Genomic DNA, 22,133 nt, shown 5'->3' with positions numbered 1-22,133 from the left:
CACCATCTAAGAGTAAAAATCTCCTCTCACATAAGCCATTTTCCTGGTAGTGACATTGACATTCTCAGAAGATTACTTAAAATGCAGTTGGAGCGATTTTATTCCCTCTCCAGAAGTTTGACTATTTAATTATTTATCTTCATGACCCTGACCTTAGTATATGAATAGAGTGTATGGAGTCAACAGGTTAATGATACCCTTGCGTGATGTTATACACAGTCCTGCCCACTCTCCCCACAGGCTGCATAGCTGGGCTAGGATTTGGAAAGATGAGCATCTTTGCAGGGGCCACCCCTGCCCTGGCATCTGGGGATACATATTTCCCTCTGTCTCCACCTCTGTGGGGATACAGAATCTAAATGAGGATAACAAGCAATGACAGCCCATATGTCATTATCCGAGAGACCAAAACCCAACAAGTCCCACTTTATCTGAGTTTGGCACTTGGGTATGTCTTATGGAGGGCACCCCAGGCTTCCCTACATCAGGATAGTGGGAAATGTGGTTACAGTGACTATCAAGGCCCCCAGAAAGGGAAAGGATGGAAAGACACAGCAAAGAAGCACTGCATAAGCCTGGAATGCAGAAGAAGAAATGCACAAAGAGCAATTCGTTTTCCCTTTCAGGTCCAATGTGTGCATGTGGCTGTCCTGTGGCTGGCTGAGCTTCCTCATTCTCTGCCTCCTACATGTGTGAATGGCTGGCTCCTCAGGAGAAGGAAGCTCTACAAAGTCCAGAGTAGGATGATTGATCTGATCTTCCAGAAAGATCTCTGGAACTGCACAGAGTCTTGACTTGGGGTTCAGAATGGGTGGCAATGCTTCTGGACAGTGAGTGAGCTTTCATATTGTGGAAGAAACACTGGATGGTGCTAGCTCTGCTAACTGGTGATGAGATTTGAGGTCACTCATTATCCTTGGCTTCCTTGTTTGTAACAAAGAAAGGGGGAGTGTATTGGATAATTCTAAGTTTCCTTCAAAATCTAGCAAACTGATTCTTATTTAGCTCCATTACACCCAAGATAGCCCAGCTCACCTCCTTTTCTCTTAGTGCCATGATGTGAGAACTTTGGGAAGCATCATGGTAGTGGAGGGTATACTTTCAGCCATCCAACATCCACTTTCCATTCCTAACCATGCCCCAAAATCTTTTTTTGACAATTACCAATTCCACAGTGCTTTTAGTCTGATGGCATCCTGTCCTTCCATAAACATAGGGATATGTGACCAAACCAGGCCAATCAGATGATCCTTTTCAGGAATTAGAATCTTGAGCAAATAGGAAAAGCCTGCAAATGCCTGGTGTTGCCCACTGGTGGCATCTTGATCTTGCCATCCCTCTACTTGCTCCTTCCAGGAGCTGTCTATGCCCTAGTAGTGTCCATGCTGGGGTCCTGCCTTCCAACTGACTCTGAGAGCCTCTGATCTCCTTTGGTGTTACTACCTTTTCCATAACTAGGCAAAATCAGTTTCTTTTCCTTGCCACTATAAATCTGTAAATAGTGAAGAATTTTCTGCTTAACTTCTTAAATGTGAACTTGTAGCAAGAATCTTTGCTTTGAATTTCAGACATTTCCAGAGTTCTGAAGAGTACTGGTCATGCCACCCAGTGATATTCAGGCTCTGGAATGAAACAGACCTAAGCCAAATTGGATGTGATATTTCATGGCTCCTTGGCTCATGGGTAGCCCTGGATAACTCTCCAAAACTCCTTAAGTCTTGGTTTTCTTGCCTATTAAATAGAAAATAATAATACCAGCTACATAGAATGATTGTAAAGATTAAAAATATATTTATGTTAAGTTCTTAAGAAACTCTGAATCTGAAGTTTTTTTTTTTTTTTTTTTTTTAATAGAAGGGAGGGAGGGACAGAGGGAGAAGGAGAGACAATCTCAAGCAGACTCTCCACTGATCGTGGAGCTAGATGCAGGACTCTATCCTATAACCCTGAGATCAAGACCTGAGCTGAAATCAAGAATGGGATGCTCAACTGACTGAGCCCCCCCAAGCACCTCTGAATCCAGTGTTGACTGCAATCAAGAAAACTTGGGCGGATTGTGGCACCATGTTGGATCTCATCACCTCCACTGTACACATGAGGAATTGAGACACGAAGCAGTTACAGAACTTGCTCAGAGCCTCCTGAAGCACTTGATGTGCTCTGATGTTCTCTGACAGAGAGAAGACTGGGCAGACAGACCCATATCACACACACACTGGGAGATCCGTGTGCTTTTTGAATCCCTTGCCTTATCTCTGGGAAGATGCTGTCACTGCAGTCAGGGAAAGGGACAGCCTCATTAGTAGGCAGGACTCAGCCTGTGCTCCTGGATTTGTTCTTTTAAAAAAAAGATTTTATTTATTTATTTGACACACACACACAGAGAACAGAAGCAGCGGGAGCAGCAGCAGAGAGAGAGGAAGAAGCAGGCTCCCCACAGAGCAGGGAGCCCCTGTGGGGCTTGATACCAGGATCCCGGGATCATGACCTGAGCCAAAGGCAGATGCTTAAATCGACTGAGCCACTCAGGTGCCCCTAGATTTGTTCTTGAAGTGAATTTTCACTGTGTTTATTATAAGCAGCTAGGCAGCTGCTGTTTCCTGTTGGCTCGACTTCCTTCTCCTTAAGTTACCAAACCTCAAGGATCAGGGAAGGCGAGCAGGAAGGGGAGGCAAGACAGGGTTAAAACAGGACTCTGTTTTCAGCAAGGGATGAATTTCCCTGCAGCTGTTCCCGCTTAGTCCGGATGTATCGATAGGATGTAAAGATGTGCTTCATCGCTCAGCCCTGGTTGCAGCTCTGAAGATAGAGATCAGCTCTCATCTTGGAGATCTGGCCCAGGGACCAGACATCTGCTGCCGAGGCCAGAGGGAGGACTGGCCAGCGCTCTGGCCACACGCTGGCACAGCCAAGGGAGCTGGAGTAGAGCCGTGGGCTGTAAACATTGGCTTGAACAAGTCATCTAGTTAAGCAGCCAGAGGGATGGGAGGGGCACCCTCACATCCAGAGCCTCCTGGAGCCAGAGACACAGTGACAGTCCCATTCAATACTTACTTCATTTCATCTGCATGTCAACCCTCCTCCCCCAACCTTATTTTATTATCTTACTCTATAGACAGGAAACCAAAGCTTGGGGGAGATTCCGTGTATCTGGGCAGGACAGAGAACAGAATCAGGATTCAAGTTCAGATTCTGCTTGACTCCAGGGCCATTCCAGAAATCTGCTTTACCTTTGGGCCCTGCGATAGGATGGCTGGATCCTTCCTGCTACGATTTCCGTCTCTGACCATCCCTTAAATGAAATACTAGAATGCAGATAACTGATGAAACCCACAGACAGAGGGGAATGTTCTTGTGTTGGATGTGGTTGTGGAAGAGGGGGTGACAGCTGATGTGAGGGAGTGTCTGTCTCAAGCCTGGGAAAGCCTGGACCAAAAGCTTGGTTGGCTGGAGAAGCTGAAACTGGTTGGAGATCCTTAGAAATCATTCAGGGCAGTGGTTCTCAAATGGTGGCGATTTTCGTAGTGTCGGGAAATGTTTTTGCTTGTCATGCTAGGGGTGGGGGTATACTGCTAGCCTTAGTGGGCAGAGCCCACGGGTGCTGCTAAATGTCCCACAGTGCACAGGACAGCCCTCCACAGCACAGGATCCTGTGACCTAAAATGTCAATGGTGCCAAAACTGAGAAAGCCTGGTCTTGGTATTTACAGGTGTGTAAATAGCTTCCAAGAGGTACAGCGCCCTCCCTCAGGTAACACAGCCCACATGAGGCAGAGATCAGACCAGAGCCTGGTTTATTACACGCCAGGTGAGTGACGTTCACACTGTTGAGTGGCCTCAGGCAAAGAACATAGGAAGGGGCCTCTCAGGGGAGCGAGGGGTCTGGCATGACTCCGCTCAGATTGCGGGCTGGGTAGAGCTGCACAGGTGTCTTCCTGGGGAAGAGACGCTCCCGGTCTGCTGATTTGTCTACTGGGCCCAGGGCCTGAGGGAGGAAGGGGTGCTGTGGGGAGTCCTGGGAGCCAGTGGGAGACGAGTGCTTCTGAAAGAGGCTGATAGGAGGTTCTAGTCAGGTCTTTCTCAGCTGGCTCTGAGATGCCACTTTCCATGCCAGCCTTGGTGAGCTTCATGTCCATCTGGTGGGAAAATGGGCCACCATAGTCCCTGACTCCTGAAGAGCTCTTGATAGTTAGAAAGCACTTTAAAAAAAAAAAAAAAAGATTTTGGTTTATTTATTCATGAGAGACACACACAGAGAGAGAGGCAGAGACACAGGCAGGGGGAGAAGCAGGCTCCATGCAGGGAGCCCAATTTGGGACTCCATCCCAGGACCCCGGGATCACGACCTGAGCCAAAGGCAGATGCTCAACCACTGAGCCACCCAGGCGCCCCTAGAAAGTACTTGTTGACACCAGGCTTCCTCCTTGACTGAGCATGCCTGGCCACAGTGGTGTGCCATAGGCAGAACCAGCACGATTCTTTCTGTTTTGGAGATGATGGAAGTGGGGTTCTGGAGTTAACCACCTGACCTCATCTCACCAGAGGCCTGGCTGAACCAGGATCTCTTCTGACTCATGCCTGGTGCTCTTTCAACTATTAAACCACTTCCTTCCGATGGGCGAGCTTTTGTGTGAGCTCTGTGCTAGGTCTTGCCTCACATTCTGTCTGCTTCTCCATGTCCTTGTATGTCCTCTGTTTCTTGAGGGTGTGAACATCTCAGTTTTTACACTCCAATTAACATATACATTCAGTATTTGATTTTTTCATTTTAATAAAGGAATCTCTCAATTGGGACATTGGCGTTTGTGAGGTCTGGTGCTGCACAGCAGGGACACAGTGTTGACCGAGCGGTAATTCTGTCCCCTATGCGCTCAGAGCCCAGGGTAGACAGAGACAGGCAACGTCTGGGGAGTCAACAGAAGATGCTGTGGGAGTGGTGGTGAGCACCCAGCGCAGGCCTGGAAGGGCTCTTGGAGAAGTCGTGGAAAACCACTGACCTCATATTATTATTGCTTTATAACTGGCACTCCTTCCTCAGGAGACCTTATGCTTCTTCAGGAAATAGAGCATTTCTTTTCACTTTTGTCTCTCTAGCCCTTAAAAGCATGCTGGGCACACCATAGTAGCCGAATACATGCTTGTTCCTTTCTGTCCCCTCCCAGGGGACAATGTAAAGCATGGCTTTGGACTCTCAGTTCTGTAATGTATTTGCTGTGCTGCTTGGGGAAAAATAAGCCAATCTCTCTGAGCTTCCAGTTCCTCACTTGGAAAATGGTGATGAAAGAGATGGCTACCTCGTAGGCCTCCCATGGAGGTTATCTGTGCAGAGCATTCAGCACTGTCACTGTGTGTGACACATGGGAAGATGACCATAAACACTACTCTATTAGCGATTATTTAATTGGCACAGTGATGTCTCTGCTCAGCACATGCACCTGCTCAGCTTCTTAGATCCCAATAACCGTTGGCTAATTTGGATGGTTCTGGCACCAGTGTTGTGAGAGTTTGGATTTCACTGGTCAACTGACTTACAGTGCTTTATAGTTGGAAGTGAGGTGAGCTGTCAACATGTGAAGGAGTATCTTTAATGATCCCGCCCCCCCCCCCCCCCCCGCACCCAAACATTAAAAGTTGTTGCTGGAGCATGCTGGAGATGAGTCTGGAAGCACCCATCTGCCATGGCTGGAAGAGCATGGGGCCAGCACGTCTTAGATCCACAGATGGAGCTTGTTGCTTACTGGCTTGCCTTCCCCCTGCCTGAGCCTGTGAAGCCCATCCTTCATCCAGTAAGGTATTTGCAATGCTGAACTCCAGAGTGCCTGGCTGTCATCCCAAGGCTGCCTGCAGCTGGCTCAGGGATCGTTCAGAGCCCCACATCCTCAAGACCTGCATTGTTCACATCCTCTGCCCTGTCCCGCATCTGCCACATTCCCTTTGCGAAGTATCAGGAGATAGTTTACCTGTTGGTATGTAACCATCTCTACTGGTAGCCAAACAGTGGACAGGATTGCTGAGCCTGGCTAAGTCTGTGCTGGGAGCCCTGTGACAGAGATGGGGACCTCTGCCACTCCCCTGAGCCATGAATGTCTAGGGTAGACCCTAGAGCCCCGGCACCCCCTTGATGCATGCCCCCTGATGCTGCTCTCGAGCAGCTCAGAATTCCAGCTCAGAATGCCCATGCTGTCTCTAGCAATTGTTCTCTGCATGCACATTCCAAGAGATTTTTTTCCCCTCTCTGTTGGTACATGGTCAAAATGCAAGCATCTGGGTGCCCACTTCCCTCCACATTTCCAACCACCTGCTTGAGTGTTGTTAGGCAGCCAGCCGTGGGGACTGAGGCCTTGAAGCTGAAGAAGCCATCGACTGTGAAGCTGGGGACTCAGAGCCTCACTGTCTCACTCAACGCCTCTGTTCAGGGGCCTTGCCAGTGTTGTTACAACATCGACAGAGCGTGTCTAACAACACATTGGAATGATCCTCCCCAGACCCTGCATTGCCTTTCGTTAGAATTTCCCCTGTGCCCACAGCCCGTGTCTGCTACTCACGAGTCCATCGAGCTCCTGATTTCTTTTTGCACCACGTCAGCCAATCTCCTCAGACTAGTGCCTCAGCAGGTGGAGCTGGGTAGGGATTTTTAATCAGTCCAAAAAAAGACTTCAACCCTTCAAGAAATCTTGAGTCTCATAGATGCTGATTTTTATGGCCCACTTCTTGGGGCCTCCTTTGCCTGTCTTTACCAGAAGGAAATTTCTGGACCTCATTCTCTGTATGCCTGGCTTTTGAACAGGTTACCCACTCTTGCCACCAAGTTTAAGGTTGACCTCAGAGGGTTTTCACAACTTCCTCAGACTTTTGGGAGGTATTCCTAAGGGGACTTTCCAAAGTGGTAGGAGAGAAGGGAAGGGAGGTGGGATGTGGGCAGTGAGGATGCAAGTGGGGACAGGTGATGCTCCTGAAGGTAGAATTATACCTCCGGATTGCCCAATGATCTGGTGCTAAGCCTGGGGCACCTTGGATCAGTTGATTGAACTCAGGATTCTGTGCAGATAGAGTAACATTAATGTCAGTGGTAGGAAGAAGCCCCTCTAGAGGGCAATGAAGCAGGAGGGATGTCTCTACAGGGAGAATTGGATATTCATCCTTTATCTTGAATCATTTTTAGAACTCCTGAAGGGTGACATGAAGACATCACCCACATAGACCAGTGTTCTATGGAATGCAGTGACCATCCACTTTCATCTTGAGGTACCAGCTAGGGAAGTACCTGGATGCTTCAGCTGTCCAATGCGTTTTGGGGTCCTCTATATGTCACCATAAAGATGAGACCCAAAGAACATGACATTTTGTTGAGCAGAGTTCATAAGCTTTCAAATACACAAAATACATATGAGGAGGGTCTTGGGCAATACAGAGAGTTCCAGAGACCTGGCTGGAGCCTTGAATCTTCTGAGAAGGAAATGAAGAATAATCCCCATTGGTTGGAGGGGAGTGGTAGGGAAAGACAAGAGGATTTTCAAGAATTTTTTTTTTCTTTTTAAGTAAACTCCACACTCAGAGTGGAAACCATTGGGGGCTTGAACTCATGACCCTGAAATCAATACTTGAGCTGAGATCAAGAGTCAGATGCTTAACCAACTGAGCCACCCAGGCACCCCAAGAGGACATTTTTGATACAACATCGCAAACTGTCTTTCTGTGAAATAAATCTTTACCCTTGGCAACCAAACCCTCAGCAAATTCTTGATGTGTGGGTTGGGGTGTGGTTTTGAGCAAAGTCAGGAAAAAGGAGCCCTTAGGATTGGTGAGAGTAGAGGAAAGTAGAGGAAAGAAGATATAGGGGAGGGAATGAATGATATAAGCAAGACAGAGATGGATGCAGACAGGGATGGAGAGCCAACAGAGGTCACGACAATGTGTCTTTGGGGATTTGCAGAAATCTTGAGGGAGGCATTGGATCTCCTGCAGGGTGTAGTTGTGGGCACTGGTGCCAATTTTATTTAAATCCTAAAAACCTCATGTAATACCTGAGTATGTGTGGATACACATAGACAAAGGTCGAGAAGAGAGTGTTCAGGGAGACCGCTACTCAGTTGCATCTGGGGGGTGTGATGTTATGTAAGTGCCCAGGGAAGGTGAGGGAAACTTCACTGTTCCTACCACATATATTTCAATATTATTTCATTTAAGGACAGATGAATTAAAAACATACCCTTTTATAATTTAAAAGTGAAAAAAGGGTGCAAGTCATCCATAATCTCACTGCCCAGATGTGATAACTTTTAACATTTGATGTGGATTCTTACTAGTGTGTTTCTATCCATATGTAAACACATGTACCTGCATGTGTAAAAAACAAAGTCATCCCAGCCTTGTTGTGTAGCTTACTTTTGAAACCTAGTAATATATCTTAGACATATTTCCATGTCCTCAGAATACAGTCACACAACATCATCTCTTAATAGATGCATGATATTCCATCATGTATGTGTCCCATGCCTGATGTAGCCAACATTATGGACATTAAGGTTGTTTCCATTTTTCCCTACTACACACAGAGAAAATCTTGATGGCTGCATCTTTTCACATTTTTTAGTTAAGTCATAGAAAACATTCTGAGAGGTAGAATTACTGGATCAAAGGGAAGTTATGTTAAAAAATTTGATATGTATCATCCAATAATCTCCCAGAAATGTACCAGTTTCCACTTCTACCAGCAATCAGCACTCACGCTCACATATTTTTTTGAGCTCGAACTCAGAAATAATATTCCTGACAAATAGACATTATTTTTGCCCCGAGGAGGTTTACACTCTGTTAGGTGGCTTGTTAGCATGTGCTCAGTAAGATTCCTTGTGTATTTGACAAGTAGTTATGCCAACCTTACCATGTGCTGGACAGTTTTCTGAGGACCTTTAAAGATTAAGTCATTTAATTTTCAAGCACAACCCTGTAAGTCAGTAGTAGTATTTCCATTTTACAAGTAAAAAAGCTGAAGCAATGACACTAAGTAGCTTGCTTAAGGATTCACTGGTGATAAGTGGCAGGGCCAGGAGTCGAACCTACAAAGCATCCTGGATCCAGAATCTGTGTTCTTAATCCTGTGCACGATAGGTAATAAAATTCTCAGCCCTGAGATAGTGAAAAAGTGGCTTGAAAACACTTCATTCAATCATGGGGGCTAATAGGAAAATGAGCTTCCCGCTTGCCAGGACCCCCCTTTAGATCCAGGGTTGAAAGCAGCCTCAGCGTGCTCAATTGTCCCATATCTGGGCAGGTTAGGATCATACAGAGAAGTGAGGATCATGAGATTTTCCATTATAAGAGTAGCATTGGAGGAAACCCAATGGAATGCTAGGCTTCCTATGGCTTGTGGCTGACGCAGGAAGTTGGAACTCTTTCTGGAGGTTTGAGTGGTGCATTGCTTCTGAAGAAGGAGGAAAGCTAGAATATGAAGAGGAGAGAGAGAGAGAGAGAAAAACAGACAGGCAGGCAGGCAGAGAGCCAGACAGGATGAGATGGGAGCTGCATCTTGGATGAAAGTTGGAAGGCTAGATTGCAGGGTGTGGGGGCCAATTGTCCTGGGAAGGGAGGATAAACCCATATGGCTGGAGAGCAAGCTGTGGGTGGTTTAGGTGGGAGATAAGGAAGGGGAGTTGGTTTCAAATCTTAGAAAGCCCTGAGCCCAGGCAAGGGGTTGGACTGAGGACAATGGAAACATTCTTAGAGCAGAGAAGTGGTGTGACCAGACTGTTTTAGGAACACTTTGCAGAAAGATGGGAAGATTTATGAGAGACTGGAATAAGAGATCATGGCAGAGTCCAAGCTAGAGGCATCTGGGGTTCGATTTAGGGCAGAGGCAGTTTGAGCATAAAGATGGGGATGATGCAGAGGCCACACAAAGCTGAAACTGAGAGTCTGCATGACTGATTTTTTTTTTTTAAGATTTTATTTATTTATTTGTTCGAGAGAGAGAGAGAGAGAGAGAGAGAGAGAGAGAGAGAGAGAGAGAGAAGCAGGCCCCATGCAGGGAGCCTGATGTGGGACTCGATCCCAGGACTCCAGGATCAGGCCTTGAGCTGAAGGCAGATGCTCAACCGCTGAGCCACCCAGGAATCCCTGCATGACTGACTTCTATGAAGCTGGAAGGTGAGTGAGTTAGGAGTGAGCAGTGTGTGGGAAGCTGTTCCTGCCCTTACCTGAGATGGTGAACCCAGGACGAGGGTAGATTGAGGGTGGGGATGAGAGAACAGAGACTCCTGTTTTGGATTTGTGGGTCCAAAGGTTTGTGAGCTATCTCAATGAAAGGGCCAAGCAGCAGAAGGACATGCACGTTTGGTACTAGGGACAGAAGTTAGGTCCTAAAGGAGAGTCCCGGAGTCACCAGCCCAGGGGACAGCTGTGAAGCATGAGTGGGGATGCATTCCCACAGGGATGACATGTAAAGCAGGAGGAGCAGAGGACACAGGACTAATCTTTGAGAAGCACTTCTATTTAGGGGAGTGGTTCTCCACCTTGGCCCCATGTTGGAATCACCTGGAGACCATAAAGGCTCCTGCTGCCCAGGTCCAACCTCAGACGTCCTGATTTCATTGACTTGGAAGGCAGCCAGGGCATCAGACATTGCAATGCTCCCCAGGTAATTGTACAGCTTAGGTAGAAAGCTATTGATTGAAGGAGGTGACAGGAGAGGAATAAGATAGAGAGCCATCTCAGTAGAGCAGGTGAGCGTTTAGAAGTGTTTTCATTTGTTCTATAACATTTGCTGAGTACCTAATAATAATAATAATAGCTACCATATATTGAAGGCTTTGCTCTGTCAGTCCCTGGGCTGAGTGCTTTACACATATCCTCTCATTGTGATGCTCACACAATACTGTGAGATAAGTATCTTCACCCTCTTTCACAGGTACAGAAAGTACGAATCAGAGAAATTCAGGAACTGCCAAAAGTCACACACCCAAGTGGAGGAAGCAGTCATTAAACCTATGATATTGAATGTCTTCAAAAGCCTGGGAGTTAATCACTGTGCTACGATGCCCCTGCCCACTAGACCTTGTGCTCGGAGCTCTCAAGGGCCTTGTAATCTGATGGGTGTTGGAACGGTTACCCACGATAAGGTAAGTGCTGTCACGGAAGAATGTGCCAAGCGCCATGGGTACCAGGAAGAGGGTGCCCACATCAGCCTGGAGGACTTAAGAAAAGCTCTGTCTATGAGCTAATGCCCAAGGCAACATTTCCAGTTTATTCCCAGACTCCATATCTTGATAGGAGGGTGGCATGTGTGTGCAAGGGGAAAAGAATAGATGGTGGCTATGCTGGAGTCACACAACCATGATGTTGATCAACACATGGATATTTTTGAGAGAAGCTGGAGACTGTGTTAACTTTCCTTTCAGGCCATGGGACTTCATGAAGATGACAAAGCTGCTCTGGTGGATGGCAGCCCAATTTTTTTCTGCCTACTTTTTAAGTTACCCTGGAACAATAGTCATAACCACCGAGAGGGGGATTCTAGTCCTAGTAACCCTGAACAATTCTGCCTGAGGAGCACCCCACTGAGCCAATTGTTCTAAGGAGAAAAACTCCGAGAGAAAGTTTGACATCTGCCATGGGAAGGTGTCTTCTAAGCCAATGTGAATTTACTGTCTCTGGAAGGAGAAAGGGCACATATAGGCTTTCAGAAATGGGAAGGTAAAAGTGGGCATTCGTCAAAGTTGTCATCCTCTTATATATCAAAACTGAGACGGTACTGATGTCATTCTTGACTGCATGAGTCAGAACATAATAAACTTTAAAATTGCCAGACCGAAGGTAGATGCTCATGCTTGTGATTTATGACAGGAATCACAAGGTGCTTCATTAATTTCCCCACTGCCCATTTATGTTTGCATGAAGTGCAAGGGGTGGAGGAAGAGAAGCTGAATCCTTTGGTGGATGTGGTCAACAAGGCTGTGGTTTCAGAGGGAACCACGTTCGCTCTGTCCCTGTTAAGATCAGGTCCCTGGCCTCTGGTCTTGACTGAGAATGACACCTCTGCATTAATCACCCTGCCCCCTCTCTGCTCTGTCCTTGAGACTTCTCAAGGGAACCAGCTGGTAAACAGGTTTAATTGAAGTTCCCAAAAAGTCTGGGAGTTGAGAACTCTTTATTTGACTGTAGTAACTATATCAATCGAAGACATAATTAGTGACTAAAATGTACAATCTGATATAAGTGACCCTTCCCAATTTGCAGAACTGTTTTTTATTAAGCTTAGTGAAGTCACTTGAGGCTAAAATATAAGACATTCAACACTAGGATGATTGAAAAATGGCAAAAATGTCACTGTTCTAAAATTAATCAGATGTACACAGTGATGAAAATACAAATGAGGATAAAACTTCAAGAGATTAATGTAAATTCTGATGACTTTTCACCAAGTGATTCAGGATTTTTAAAAATCTCTCTAAACATTTCTCTCTCTCTCTCTCTCTTTTTAAAAAAAGATTATTTATTTTTTCTTGGGAGACCCAGAGAGAGAGGCAGAGACATAGGCAGAGGGAGAAGCAGGCTCCCCGTGGGGAGCCTGATGTAGGACTCAATCTCAGGACCCCGGGATCATAACCTGAGCTGAAGGCAGGCGCTCAACCACTGAGCCACCCAGGTGCCCCTTCTAGTTAACAGTTCTTGATAGTAAATTCTCTTTTGTACAAACAACTGGTATGATTTGTCTGGACTGTGCCCAATACACTAGAAGTCTCTTTTGGGGGAGCTTCAGGGTTGGTTCTGGCTGGAACTTGGGATCCTGGGGCTGAGGCAGACTGCCCTTCAAACCTTCCACTCCAGCATCATCTTGCCCCTTGACATGGAAATCCCTGGTCAAGGGTGCCAACCAAGACTCTCTGTTTCTGTGAGCCTCTCCCTTCCCCTCCTTTGGGCACAAGGGATTTTCTGGGGTTCCTTCATGTCAGATGCAATCAGCAAGGAATGTGGGGACATTCTTGACCATTTCCTGTCTGGAACATCTTTTGGCATCTCTGGTGTCTTGTCCATGTCTTGTAATATGTGTGGCATTGGTGAGACTCTTGGTTTCTTTCCTTTCTTTCTTTCTTTCTTTCTTTCTTTCTTTCTTTCTTTCTTTCTTTCTTTCTTTTTTTACTTATTTTTACTTATTTATTCATGAAAGACAGAGAAAGAGAGAAAGAGAGAGAGAGAGGCAGAAACACTGGCAGAGAGAGAAGCAGTCTCCATGCAGGGATGCGTGACTCAATCCTGGGGACTCCAGGATCACGCCCTGGGTCAAAGGCAGGTGCCCAACTGCTGAGCCTCTTAGGCATCCTAGACTCTTAGTTTCTAATGTCAGTCAAGAAAGACCACCTTAGGGGCACCTGGGTGGCTCAGTTGGTTAAGTGTCTGCCTTTGGCTCAGGGCAAGTCCTGCATCGATCCCTGATGAGCAGGGAGACCTTCTACTCCCTCTCCGTCTCCCTCTGTTCTCTCTCTTTCAAATGAATGAATGAGTGAATGAATGAATGAGTGAGCACCTTCGTCTATCCATTTACAGATACACTCAAACTCCTGGGGATTCTCTCATATTTTTCTTCCCTTTTCTCTACTTCCCTCTCATTAACTGGAGGATCTCAGCCACTATACTCCCTCTAACTTGCTTCATCTTCTGTCAACCCTTGTCTCTTATTTCTAGGCCTCTATATCTTGCCTTTGGGCAGAGGGAAGAAAAAGAAATTCTCCCAATTCACACATGCTCTCCACCTATTTGTCTCAAGTGGCTCCCTATCTACTACATCTAGGACTTTGGGACCTTCCCCCAACCCCTTTGGAAAAAAGATTCTTTGTAGAGGTTTTCTAAGAACATGATATTTGATGTCTTAGTTTACCAGTTGGCCACAGATGAATATGTCAAGTAGCACTCTGCTATTATAATATGGTGCTTCCAATGGTGGTGAGCAAGACAGGAAGTAGAAAGAAGGACAGTGTAAGCTCAAGTAGGCAGCAGATGTGTCACATGGCTTGGCCTTTGGGTTCCGCCAGCCTGTTTCTGTGGATTTCTCCTCACTGTGGCAGAGCCCCCAGTGAGACTGCGGAGTCAGCTCCCCTAAGCATCCTAGCCAAAGCTCAGCCTTTCTATTCCATCCAACAAAGTCCCCAGCTCAGCCTCTTTTCCACAGCACTTTTGCCCCAAATGCTAATTGCATTTAACTAATCCACAAATGAAACATCCACACAGAATTCCATTTTAATTAGCATACCATACTCTTTGTGCAAATTTGCTCTCAGAGGAGTCCCATCGCAACCGTGTGGAGACAGTAATGACAGGGCCCCTTAATGTTTTCCCGATAGCTTTTAGCTGCAAAAGCATTTGGGCAGCATGCCATGAGCATCCTGCCCGACTGTATTACTGGGGAACATCTCATTGGCTAGAAGTTGGGTCTCCTGAAAACTTCTGAGTTTCTTTACACTTGCTCTTGAACCCCAGTTGTGCCACTTCTTATGAGGATGCCATGAAAGGTAGCATTGTCTAGGATGAAAAGAAAAATTGGGCTATGGACGATTTTCTTTTCTCTGAGCCATGAAATTTCAATGTTGAAAAAAGACTTTAAAATAATTTTGTCTAGCTGGTTCACTTTATAGTTGGGAAAACTATGGTCCACATTTGTTTAGCTCCAATGAAGCCCTCCCCAGTGGTTCTTAATGCTGGATACATGTTAGAATCCCCTGGGAATGGTAAAAAAAAAAGTACCCGTGTCCCACTAAATCAGGTTTGGTGGGGACCCAGCATTGTTATTTTTCTTTTCCTTTTTTTTTTTTTTGAGGGGAGGGATGGGGGCAGAAGGAGATGGAGAGAGTGGAAGGAGAGGGAGAGAGAGAGAATCTTAAGCAGACTCCACACCTAGTCTGTAGCCCATTGCAGGGCTGGATCTCACGACCCTGAAATCATGATCTGAGCCGAAACCAAGAGTTGGATGTTTAAACAACTGAGCCACCCAAGTGCCCCTACCCTGGCATTGCTATTTTTCAAAGCTCCACATTATGGGCTGAATTGTGTCCCTTCAAAATTGAATAAATGATTGGATTGATTCTCCCATGGACCGTCAGACCTGAAAGGGCCATAAGGTCAGAGACTGGCAAACAGTGAAAACTCCAAACAGGTAGCTGGCCAATTGCCCAAACAAATGAAGAAACTTACAGATTCATTGGTTCAATCTATTCATTTTATAGATGAGGAAACTAAGATAGATCACATGCTTCAGAGGAGAGGCTGTGGCTCATCTTTGTATCTGAGTGAATGAAGGGAAGACATTAATACCCAAACAGAATATAAAATGCAAATACTACAAGGCATAACATCTTTTAATACGTGAGGCCCTTTCACTGGTGGCTGCTTGAATGCACATGCTTGAGGAAGAATGCCCCCAGCAGCCAGCTTTAGAGAGTGGAAAGGTGGCTGAACTCAGTGACAGAAGACATGCCTTCTGCATGTTACTCTGTGACCTTGGTCTCTCTTCACTTTGATCTCTCCTTTTCCTTAAAACAAAACAAAACAAAACAAAACAAAACAAAAAACCCAACCACAACAGAAAAGTGGAGAGGATAATTTAACAAATACCCATAGTCTCATAGCCCAGAATTAAAAATTATTTTATCCTTTTTGCTTGTCATCGAAGGTAGGAAACACTGCAGAGAAAGGTGAGCTTCCTTTCAGTGCCATGTACGGACCCATGCCTTCTTTCCTGACAGGCAGTTGCTGAATTTGAAAAAGAATTGAATCTGATAGTCCTCCAGCCTTTTTTTCTTTTCTTCTGTTTTTGAGCATGGCCTGAATTTTGTCTTTTTGCCTTTTCATGTTGGTAATGCCTTATTGAGATATAATTTATATGCAGTAAAAGACAAAAACTTAGGCGTGCTTATGGTGCAACCCTGAGATCAAGAGAGAACATTCCTATTACTCCAGAAAAGTCTCCCTCCAGGCAGTACCATTTGCCCAAGAGTTAACCTGATTCTTATCACCGTAGGTGTTGTCTTTCCTTGAACTTGGTCTAGATGCCCTCTTACAATGTGTTCTCTTGTATCTGGCTTCCGTTGCTTGACATAGTGGTTTTGAGATTCACCCGTATTGGTACTTGTTTTAGTCATTTATTATTTTTTATTACTGAATACTATTCCATTGTATGAATGTAGGACAGTTAATCTGTGTATCCCATAACTATGTATTTTTGTATATTTAAAATGTTATATCTAACATTTCTGTTTTTAGAGTGGAAGGGGGATGTATGTGTACGTATTCTTTCCTATGACTTTCTTTCTTTCTTTCTTTCTTTCTTTCTTTCTTTCTTTCTTTCTTTCTTTCTTTCTTCTTTCTTTCTTTCTTTCTTTCTTTCTTTCTTTCTTTCTTCTTTTTTCTTTCTTTCTTTTTTTCTTTCTTTCTTTCTCTTTCTTTCTCTTTCTCTTTCTTTCTCTTTCTTTCTTTCTTTCTTTCTTTTTTCTTTCTTTCTTTCTTTCTTTCTTTCTTTCTTTCTTTCTTTCTTTCTTTCTTTCTGATTTTATTTATTTATTTGAGAGAGAGAGAGAAAGAGAGAGAGGGAGAACAAGTGATGGGGAGGGGGGGAGAGAGAGAGAGGGAGAAGCAGACTCCCTGCTGAGTGGGAAGACTGATGTGGGGGGGGGGGGCTTGATCCCAGGTTGCTGGGATCATAGCCTGAGCCAAAGGTAGACACGTAGCCAACTGAGCCACCCAGGAGCCCCTCATCTGATTTTCTTAATATTTACAAGAATTAGTTTCCTTGTCAAATGATTGCGCTGAACAAATGTGCCCCATGAAGGGACCATTTGCAGAACTTGCTCTGAAACAACCTGGAGCCATGATTCCCAATCTTTGGAGTCACTGGGTGAAGGAGAGGGGTGGCACTTAATACAAGAGCTGGACCTCTTCTTTAAGATTCAGAGCTAGGAAAAAAAAGATCCAGAGTTAGTAAGTCTGGGGAGGAGCTCTGGCATTTTTTCATGTTATGAATAAACCAGTTAAAGACTACTGCTTGTGATTCTCCAATGATCATAAGAGCTAGCCTGAAATTTTAAAAGAAGTACTTAAATCAAGATCTCCCTTATTTTACTATGAAAAGCCCCAGTAATATAAAACCCACAGCAAGCAAACACAGGAGAACGTGATAGGTATTAAAAATCAGCAGGAGGAGAAATGTGAGTGCTTTAAAATTAAACCAAACCTTTTAAGGTGTGTTGGGAAAGTCCCTGGCATGAAGTCAGGAGATCTGTGTACTAGCTCCAGCTGTGTGGGCTGGGGGCAAGCTGCCTAACTTCTCTGGGTCTCAGGAGGTACCCCCACCATAACTAGAAGACGTGGTGGCTGGACATTTCCTGAAATTCTCTCCAGCTCTTGTCCTCAGTGCTTCTCAGTTTAAGAGGAGACCGGAGTGAAAGGATGTGGCCCTTCACCCTTTTGTCACTGTGGGTGACAGGCAGGTCATGCCTCTTTCCTGCTGGATTAATTCTATTTGTGAAGGGTCTATAAAGCATGATAAAGCCTTTGATTCATATGAATTCATTGCAAGAAAAAGTATGTAGTTTGCAGCTGTAGGAATATAAAGACACTCTAAGCCAGGGAGAGAGGGATTTGCATTCTACTGCAACGCTGGTTCACATCTCTGTCTGTGCAAGGGATTAGCTAATGTTTTGCTCCCAGGAGGGAACAAATTTGCCCATCCCTTGTGCAGTAGTGGTAACTCTGCAGAGAAATGTCTGCCACATCCTAGAATTATAGTCTGAAGAAACTATCACAGTATCTGGCACATAGTAGGAGCTCAATAAATATTTGATGAACAAAAGAGCCATTTTGACTTTCTTTGTGGATTCTCCTCTCTTGACCTGGGCAGAGAAAGCAGCCGTTTCCTCTGCTGTCACCATGAAATTTATATTTGAGTAATAGGTTTTACTACTTGCTGTTGCTTTTCACTCACAGAGGAGAGTTTGAAGTAAAGGGTATGTTCAGAGGTGGGTCAGGGTGGGTGGAGAGATTTGGGGAAGGGCATGGTTCATCCAAATTACCAGCAACTTGAGAAAGAGTGTGGCTGTCATGAGAATCTCTTGAAAACCTCCTCCCTAAAGATAACTAGACCAAGCCCCGTCCTATTTAAAATGTCTTTCTTACTTTTTTCTCTTCTCTTTTTTTTTTTTTTGCAGTCAACATGCAAACTAATAAAGTGTGGCATAATATAGGTATCACCAACCCTAGGTATTTTTTTTTTTAAGATTTGTTTATTTAATTTAGAGAGAGAGAAAGCCCAAGCAGGAGGAGGAGAAGGAGAGAGAATTTCAAGTAGACACCCGTTGAGATTATGACCTGATCTGAAACCAAGAGTTGGATGCTTAACTGACTGTGCCACCCAGGCGCCCCATCTTAACAATTTTTAAGTGTACAATTCAGTTAAGCATATTTACATTATTATGTAACAGAGCTCCAGAACATTTTCATCTTCTAAAAAGGATACTCTATATATCCCTTCTACTTCACTGGAAAATGCATGAAAAATATGTTCTGAAAGGGATGAATTTAATGTGCAAGCTATGTGGGTCTGGTTTTACCCAAGAAGTGGAAAGGGGGAAATTAACCAAATTGATATTTAGTGAGCACCTGCTAATATTTATTGAGTCTTCTCCACACAGCATATCCAGGTACTGTGCAGTCCTGAGATCCCATACTTCTCATTTTTGTTGATCTTGTTGATATGAGGATGCTACAAGGAGCTATAATTTCTTTTTTCATGTTTTTGACATAAGTCTGGCTACATGTGTGATATGTAGAATCTGGGGCACTTGTCAGTTTTTTCCCCCAGGGCTCTGACCACCAGTGTTACTCACCAGACCCACTGAGCAAGGAGCCTGGTGTGGAAGTGGTGGTGGTGTTTGGGGGCAGGGCTCATCGTCTTGGTATCTGTGCTGATACAGGCAGAAGCACTGCATTCAAGTTCTGGTTGTGTGGCTTTTAACTTATTTATTCCTTGTTTTATTTCCAGAAGGCATCGGGATATAGCATGAGACATAAATACTGATCAACAGTTTAAATACCTGATAAGGATATTTGGACAAAGGGGAAAGAAGGCAGGACAGTAAGATAAAGCAGAGTAAGGATGCTTGCCATACATCCTGTATACAGCTTTCTGGCTCTAGGGGATTAATTTGAATCTTTCAGCTCTTTTTTAAAAATGGAAGGGGGGATGCCTGGGTGGCTCAATCAGTTAAGTGTCAGACTCTTGATTTTAGCTTGGGTCAGGATCTCAGGGTTGTGAGATTGAGCCCTGCGTGGGGCTCCATGCTGGATGTGGAGCCTCCTTAAGATTCTCTTTCTCCCTCTCCCTCTGTCCCTTCCCTCTCTAAAAAAATGGGGATCAAACTTACCTCAAAAGATCATGAGAATTACACTAGAAGACACTATATTAATGAATTATTGTTATAACAGAGATTCTTCCCCTACCCTCAAATCAGTGCAACCAGCTTCCATTACAAATGAGTTAGAGAGACAAGATTTTTTTGGGTAAATTTGGTGCAGTGGGCACTTCCTTAGCCTTTTTGAGTTGTGACTGTTTCTTCCCATTGGGCTATTTGGAGAATGATCAGCAGAACAAAATTTACTCTTTAGACAAATCATACAAAGAAACCGGGAACAAGTTCTGAACATCCAGGCCTCCACATTTGCAATATTTTCTGAAATTGTTTTATGGATGCTCTTTAAGAAAACCCCTCCTATTTCCATGGAAAATTGTGTATTGATGGGAGCATACCTTTTCAGATTATTGTATTCTGATTCTATGGGGACTTGGAGCCTATTATGGGTCAACTTTTGTCCCTCCTTGGCCACCAACTTCATCCATTGAAATTCTAACTCCCAGTACCTCAGAATGAGACCTTGTTTGGAAATAGGGTCATTGTAGATGTAGTCAAACGCAAGATAAGGTCCTACTGGAATAGGTTGGGAACCCTGATCCAATATGACCAGTGTCCTTGAAGAAAGGGGAGATCTCAGGATAGATGTGCACATGAAGGCAGAGACTGGGATGATGCATCTACAGGCCAAGGAATGCTAAGGATTGCCAGCAAACCACCAGAAGCCAGGCGAGAGCCATGGAGCATATCCTCCTGCACAGTCCCCAGAAGGAACCGGCTCTGCTAACACCTTGATCTTGGGCTTTCAGCCTCCAGAACTGTGACACGGTGCATTTCTATTTCTTAAGCCACCCACTTTGTGGCACTTTGTTAACGCAGCCCTAGACAACGAATACATCTTCCGTTGTCTTTGAGTGGTTTTTTTTTTAAACTGTGGATGTGAATCACTGATAGCCAGCTGCAAAAGAATTCTTGTCTATGGACTTGCAAAGATAGTTCCGGCCACAAAGGGGGGGGGGGATGGCTTTCCTTCCACACTGTGAGAGAAGCCAGTTTTGTTCCTATGTGCCCGCCCATTCATTTCAATATTCCTTGTCTTTAAGTGTGTCTGTCCTTTGGTTTCTTCTCTCAACTGGTTGTTATTTCTTACCGGTTTCCTCATTTGGGAATGAGTTAAATAAAATCCTTAGCATATGTTTATTTATCTGTAGGAGAGTCATGATTTTACTTTTTGGGGAGATGGAGGAGGAGGAAATTATCCTTTACCACTTCCTCATTATCAGTGAGTTCTTCCACATGTCTTATACACTACTCTATTTAACATGTTTCTCTTTACTGCTCTGGGTGATCTTGGCCCAGTGGGTCAGAGACAGATCTAGGCCAGATTGAGGAAGGGTAGTCTGTGGGACACAATAGCTTTTATAAAATATTGTGGGGCACCTGAGTGGCTCAGTGGTTGAGTATGCCTTCAGTTTAGGTCATAATCCCAAAATCCTGAGATTGAGTCCCGTGTCAGGCTCCCCATGGGGAGCCTGCTTCTCCCTCTGCTTATGTCTCTCTCTCTCTCTCTCTGTGTGTCTCTCATGAATAAATAAATAAAGTTTAAAAAACCCCACAAAAACCCAAAAATACTTGCATATACATGTCACATGCAGAAGGGCAGAGCCACTCCACGTTTCCTCCAGCAGCTGTCTGTTACAGGGGGATAGTTCCGCAGGAAGATGGTGTCCTAGAGGAGCTAATCATCACAGTTGTCCAAAGACAAAATGGCTGCCTGGGGAGTAGTGAGTTTCTGTGGCTGAGGGTTGTGCAAGTAGGTTTGGATGGCTTTTGGTGGGATGTTCTACCAGGGATTAAGGATCAAGGATTGGCTAGAAGTTTTTGGTCTCTTCTGTTATGAGGATCAATAAGTTAATGATCAAAAGATACAAAGACACCTCTTTTCTTGCTCCCATTTCTAGCCCTGTCTTGTCTTACCTACAAAATTCCAAACTCCTTCTTCCTGCCCCTCTAGTCCTGTTTCCAGCTTCTCAGTCAGCCCATCCATTCTCCCTTCAAGCTTGAGATGTCTCCTTGGGGGAGAGGCCCTGCTTCCTCCTCCTCAGCTTAGCTTCCCCTGGCTGCCCACCAGATGGAGGCAGGATGGAATATTTAGAGTCTGCGCCCTCTGGGCCTGGGCCTGGAGGCTTCTAGTTTTCAGGTTGCATCTGACAAAGATGTCAAGGTGTCACTGGTAAGTGGCTGAGAGACACCGTGGATGGGGCGTTACTGCCTGACACTCTGTCTGGGGCTGCAATCTAGCAAAACTCGGAGGGTCTAATTAATGCCATACACATCTTGTCTAATGTCATCATAAATCTGCCTGTGATGGCTTCTCATGGGCGTTTTCTGGCTCTTGATGCTAAGCTTCATGAGTCCCGATCACTGCTTCCCAGGCATGTCATCATTTTGCAGGTTATAATTTGCAAAACGAGAGAGACACCTATTAGCATGGAGCCAGTTAAGGTTACACCAGCGACTTCATTATACACCGTACACCTTGCAGCTTTGTAATTATGCAGTTAAAAAAATGAAAAAAAATTGCCAAAGGCAGTCACTTGACATAGATATACAGTTCCAGTCCACAAGAATCATTGATATAATTTTGTTTTGCCTCCTTTTATTAAAAAAGGTAGATTAAAAAATCAGTGAGCTCTGTCTATATACAGTAGGCCCCCCCCCTTATCTTCAAGGGTATGTGCCC

General features: G+C 44.8%; 2 long non-coding RNA genes across 4 annotated transcripts in view; one reads left to right on the top strand and one right to left on the bottom strand.

Annotated features, from left to right (window-relative positions):
- The window catches only part of LOC140607494 (uncharacterized), a 122,368-nt gene that overhangs the window by 65,234 nt on the left and 35,001 nt on the right, over positions 1 to 22,133 (top strand). For 2 of the 3 annotated variants that reach the window (XR_012009497.1, XR_012009495.1), the window contains 2 exons: positions 10,906 to 11,116; positions 11,396 to 11,795. This is a non-coding gene — a long non-coding RNA (uncharacterized lncRNA). Of the gene's footprint in view, positions 1 to 10,905; positions 11,117 to 11,395; positions 11,796 to 22,133 lie in introns of those variants that run through there. The other variant, XR_012009498.1, reaches the window with a different exon arrangement.
- LOC140607493 (uncharacterized) lies at positions 3,777 to 6,156 on the bottom strand. Its single transcript, XR_012009494.1, has 2 exons — positions 5,960 to 6,156; positions 3,777 to 4,198 (listed from the first exon to the last, which is right to left on the bottom strand). It is a non-coding gene; the product is annotated as an uncharacterized lncRNA (long non-coding RNA).

Source organism: Canis lupus, chromosome 16 (genome assembly GCF_048164855.1).
Source record: "Canis lupus baileyi chromosome 16, mCanLup2.hap1, whole genome shotgun sequence".
In the NCBI taxonomy this organism is placed as follows: Eukaryota; Metazoa; Chordata; class Mammalia; order Carnivora; family Canidae; genus Canis; species Canis lupus.
This window is presented reverse-complemented; position numbering and strand designations above follow the sequence as displayed.